We start from the raw sequence: 6000 nt of genomic DNA, 5'->3' as shown, positions 1-6000 counted from the left end.
TCAGTTGCCATCTGTTTTAGGTATCGCCCTACTGCCTTCCAGAGTGCCTGTACATATTTACCAGTCCACCAGCAGGGGATAAGAGTTCCTATCTCACCACACACTCTCCAACATTTGTTGTTCTGTTTCTTTTGAAAAATCATTTTATTGGGGACTTGTACAACTTATTGTAATCCTTCCATTGTGTCAAGCACATTTGTTCATTTGTTGCCATCATCATTTTCAAAATATTTTCTTTCTACTTGAGCCCTTGGCATCAGCTCCTCATTCCTCCCCCTACCTCCGCCCTATCCTCCCTTTCACATTCTGGTTTTTTTTAATTGGGCTAGTTATGGGCATTAGGTGGGATCTTATGGTCATTTTGACTCGCATTTCCTGGGTGGCTAGTGACAGGGAGCATGTATCAGTATACCAGTATCAGACTGTTTTGACAACTGTGGCTGTATAAGTAGGTTTTGGGGTCAAGAAATGTGAGATCACCTGCTTTGTTCTTTTTCTTGGGGAGTTCTTTGCTTATCCTGGGTTTCTTCCCTTTTTATATGGAGTTAATAATCAGTGTTTCCATTTCTTTGAAGAATGATGTTAGAATTTGGATCGGCAATGCATTTTATTTGTAGATTGTTTTAGATAGTATCAACATTCTCACAATACTGAGTCTTCTGATCCACAAACACGGAATATGCTTCCATTTGTGTAGATCCCGGTTGGCTTCTTATAGTAATGTTCTATAATTTTCTTCGTACAAGTCTTGGTTTTTGGTTAAGTTTATTCCCAGGTATTTCAGCTTTTGCAAAGGATACTGATTCCTTGGTATCTTTTTCTGTACCCCCATCCCTGGTATAGAAGAAGTCAATTGTTACTCTTGTATACTGCTACTCTACTAAACTCCTCTATGACTTCCAGCTAGTCTCTTGTGGACCCTTTAGGATTCTCAATATATAAAATCATATTATTTGCAAACAGTGAAGTTTTACTTCTTATAATGAGATTCTTGAGGCTCTTGCTATCTATATTTTCAACTTGTCTTTTCAGAAAGGTTGTAGGAATTCACTCTCTTTTTAAGATTTAATTCCTTTATGCTACTCTTCTAAATAAAGCAGATTTATAAAAAACTATGATATTCCATGTTCTTTTCCCCTAGGCTTCCTGGCTATGTGTGGGGCAGTGTATGTCTCCATATCTTTAAGTTGTTGCTCTCATATTCCCACTCTGCACTGCCCACTCACCTGCTCTTTCACCTGGTGACCAGCCCGATCCATCTTCAGTGTCAGCAACTGAACGGGTACTTGATTTTTCTCATTTTGAGCCTTGTGGACAAAGGCCTCCTCACCCAGGTGAAGGATCCTATGGTTGAGCTGAGATAACTGATCCTTGTATTTCTGACTCTAGAGCAAAAAAGGGTAAAACAATGATTGAAAACAAAAACGAAGCCCCAGCAGATCCTTTCAGTGGTTAATGAGGGGTAATTTTGTCTCACTGTGGGACGTGGCAACATCTGGAGGCATTTTTCATTGTCATAATTGGGGTAGGTAGGGGTGGCTACTGACATGTAGAAATGCTACTAAATATCCTACAGTGTATAGGACAGCCCCTATACAGACTTATCCAGTCTCACACAGCAATGATGCTGAAGTTGAGAACTCTATTTTAATCCTGAGAAGAAGTGAGAATACATCTAGACCATTAAGAACATTTAAACCACTGTTCTGAAGGCCTCCCACTTTTATCTAAGTTATTTAAAACATCGTGTTAAGGGGGGGGGGGAGGAAGAAACTTAAAGCATATGAATCTCTTCAAAAGGACCTCTGACCTGTCCCTGATATCCAAATCTATCTGGCAGTAAGTTGTTGATATTCTCAGTACCACTGGGCCAGGAAATTAGAGTGTCTGACAGATGTCCTCTTGGTGTATACACAAATGGCCGTGTGTTCCAACAGTTGCTAGAAAATTTCTCAGTTTTTCACCATAGAGATTTCAGTTACTGTCAACCACTGGTCAGGAGCATCTTTCAATAAATTACAATTTAAAAGAATCAAATTACATTTTTGTTGGATTGCCTTTCTTTTTTTCTCACAACAATTAGTTTTCAGGGGAGAGATCAACCACAGTTCCAAGGTATTCCCACGTTGGTGTGAATACCTATGGTTCAGCAATGAGCAGAATCATATCATTTTTATCTTGTAGGTTTAATACGCACACACAAGGGTAAGTATAAAAGCATTTTATAATAGAAACTTGTTAAAAATGATTATGGAAACATATGTATGAATGTGCTTGACACAATGAATGTATGTATGGAATGTGATAAGTTGTATGAGCCCCCAATAAAATGATTAAAAAAAGAAACCTTAATTAAACAAAACTATCAAAATATGAAGCTACTGTTTCATGTCATATCTTTATCTATGCCTATATGCTTCTGAAGTGTTTTCATCTTTCTATTCATTTCCCAAAGAATTCTCACTCTTCAATTTATGTCATGTCAAATGGGAGTTTTGTCATGTTCAAGGGATGCAAATCATGTTCGTTTTAAATGTCCTCTGAGCTTGGGAACACAGAGCAGTGTGGAAGGCAGATAAGGCTGCGTCAGGTGGATGGGTCGTTCCCAATGAGGAGCTCGTCAGACAGTCCTTGCTACCCTCCAGGAGGAGCAGGTATGGCGCCGTAACAGAACACACGCCGTGGTACATTTTCCTGTCCTTCTTCCTCCTCCCCAGCGCAGCTTTCCATTCTCTTCAGATGTCTTCCTGAGAAGTCTCTGTGATCATCCTTGAGAAAATATAAAGAGGATTCCTTTGAAACCCAGAAAGAGAGTCTCCAAAGCCTTCTGATGTGACTTGCCTTGAATTCATCTTTGAGGTCTTCCTGACCTTCATTAAAACGCTAAAAAGTATTGTGTTATGTGGAGCAGCAGCATTCCTGTAAACTTGTGGGAAAACTTAATTAATTTGGGAATATTCACTTGAGTTTTGTTAAAAATGTGATAGCCCTGATGTAAATGAAAATTGATTTTTTAAAATTTATGTTTTTCCCAGATCATTTTATTAGGGCATAATCCAGACATCATACCAATAGCTCTATCAGATCAAGCAGCGTTGTGCAATTACTGCATATAATCAATTTCTTCCTTTTCATACTACGTGATATCAGCTCCCCATTACCTCTTTCCTCCCCATCAATACACCCCAAGAACTCTTACTCCAGTTATTACCTCTACAGATTCACCCAATCTGGGTTTGATAAACCCCCAAACACAGAAAGATACATAACAGAGAATCAAGAAAGGTACCAAAATAACAAAATACAGCAGAGATAAGACCTAATCTAGAAAACAACAGCAAAACCCAGAAAATATTAAAAACTAGATAAAAGTCAAAGTGTATCTAAAGGGAGCTCAAATAACAAGATTTTAACCATTCAAGCCCTATTTATCATTTTAATTTACTATAATCGTCTTTCCAATACCAGCTGCCTGATAACCAGGTTATTCCTATCCCTCAGTGATAGTCAGAGGGGGGCCACTGGAGGCTTATTCCCTGTGGAGAACCTGAACATGTATTTTGGGCTCCCACTGTCAGCCATAGCTTTGTGAACACCAGAATTTCACAAATTTCAGCTCTGACAGCACGCCCTTCTTCAGATCTGGTTTATATAATTGATAATCCTTGGATCATCGATGATCGTGTGCTTCTTCCAGGTGAGATTACTGACATCTCACTTAGATGGGTGCTTATTTGAAACAAGCTCCAATTATTTCCAACAGGGTTTTGTGGAGACCTTGGGTTTTTCTCTCTCTATAAAATCATACCATCTGCAAATAACTAGAGCTTAAATTCTCTTTGCCCAATTGCACTCCCTTAATCTCTTGTTGCCTTTTGATTCTGGCTAGGATCTAGCACAATGCTGAATAAAAGTGGGGATAATGGGCATCTTTGTCTGGTTCCCATTTTCAATTGCAATGATTTCAGCTTTTCTCCATCCAGTATGATACTGGCTGTTGGATATTAAGACATGGACTTTAGTATATTGAAGAATTTCCTTATATTTAATTATTGTTTTTATTAGGAATGGGTGTTGGATATTGTCAAATGCTTTTACTACATCCATCAATATGATCATCTGGTTCTTCTATATTTTGTTTATATGGTGGTATGAATCCCATTTGGGCATGAAGTATTATTATTATTTTGATATGTTGTTGAATTCTACTGGCCAGGATTTTGTTGAGAATCTATGTTCATGAGAGATATTGGCTTGTAGTTTTCTATTTGTGTGAGGTCTTCCTTTCATTGTCATTGGTTTAGTAATTTTTTCTCCATCTTTTGACTCTCAGGCTGTTTTTGTCTGTGAGTTTGAGGTGTGTTTCTTGAAGGCAGCAGATTGATGGATCTTGTTTCCTAATCCAGTCTGCTACTCTGTCTTTTGACTGGGGTATTTAGCCCATTGATTTTCATTGGTATTAATTCCAAATGCAGGTGAGTTACTATCATATTGTATTATCTGTGTTTGGGAGGGAGGAATCTATTCATGTCCTTGTTTCCCGTCTAGATCTACTGTTTTGGGTGTTGTTTTAGTGTGTTGACTTCTGGAAAGAAGCACGGACTGTGGCGATCTCATAATGTTTTTGTGCTGTTGATTTTCTGACCATAGAGATATGGTTAGTGTTTTCGGCAATGCTGGTTTTGTTTTTATGAATTCTCTAACTATTTCCTTGTTTGGGAATACCTTTATTTCTTCTTTATATGTGATATATCGCTTTGCTGGATACAGGATTTTGGTTGGCAGGTTTTTACTTTGAAAGTTTGATCTATGTTGCTCCATTTTCTTATTTCCTGCATATTTTCTGCTGAGAGCTCTGAGCTTATTCCAATCTGATTACCTCTGAAGGTGACTTTTTTCCTCTCTAGCTGCTCTCAAGATTCTCTCCTTTTCCTTGAAGTTGAATATTTTGACTATCATATGTCCTGATGCCCTCCTATACATGTCCCCTACCCCCACCCCCCGGGTCTAACCTCCTTGGAGTTCTCTCTGTCTCCTGAATGGTTATTATCTCCTCCTTTATAGTACTGGGGAAAATTTCCTCCACAAATTCTCTTACTAATTTATATGTAGATTTGTTTGTTTCTTCCTGTTCCAGTATTCCAAACAAGACATTCATTACTTCTGTTCATGGTTTCTCACATCATCCTCAGGTTTACTTCAGATTATTTTACTCTTTTGTTTGTTTCTCTCATTTGCTGAAGTCTGCATGGTTGTCTTCAAGTTCATAGATTCAATTTTCATTTTCTTCCATTCTATTGTTCAGTTCTTTTTTGGGGGTAATTATTTTATTGGGGGCTCATACTACTTTTATCACAATCCATTCATACATCCATTGTGTCAGCACATTTGTACATTTGTTGCCCTCATCATTCTCAAAACATTGCTTTCTACTTGAGTCCTTGGTATGAGCTCATTTTTTACCCTCCCTCCCTGCCCCCCTTTCTCATGAACACTTAATAATTTATAAATTATTATTAGTCATGTCTTACACTGTTCAACGTCTCTCTTCACCCACTTTTCAGTTGTACATCCCCCAGGGAGGGGGTTATATGTAGATCATTGTAATTGGTTCTCTCTTTCTACCCCCACCTTCCATCCACACTCCCAGTATTGCCACTCCCACCACTGGTCCTGAAGGGTTCATCTATCCTGGATTCCCTGTGTTTTCAGTTCCTATCTGTACCAGTGTACATCCTCCGGTCTAGCCAGATTTGTAAGATAGAATTGGGATCATGATAGTGGTGGGGAGGAAACATTTAAGAAATAGAGGAAAGTTGTATGTTCATCATTGCTACACTGCACCCTGACTGGCCCATCTCCTCCCCGTGACCCTTCTGTAAGGGGGTGTCCAGTTGCCTACAGATGGGCTTTGGGTCCCCAATCTGCACTCCCCTCATTCACAATGATATTATTTTTTGTTCTTTGATGCCTGATACCTGATCCCTTTGACACTTCATG

The 6000-nt window shown here is 38.8% G+C and overlaps 1 pseudogene; it reads right to left on the bottom strand.

Moving 5' to 3' along the window:
- Positions 1–1196: 1196 nt before the first annotated feature.
- The window catches only part of LOC142436316 (ninein-like protein), an 88973-nt pseudogene continuing 84169 nt past the window's right edge, over positions 1197–6000 (bottom strand).

This window comes from Tenrec ecaudatus, unplaced genomic scaffold (genome assembly GCF_050624435.1).
Source record: "Tenrec ecaudatus isolate mTenEca1 unplaced genomic scaffold, mTenEca1.hap1 Scaffold_215, whole genome shotgun sequence".
Lineage (NCBI taxonomy): Eukaryota > Metazoa > Chordata > Mammalia > Afrosoricida > Tenrecidae > Tenrec > Tenrec ecaudatus.
This window is presented reverse-complemented; position numbering and strand designations above follow the sequence as displayed.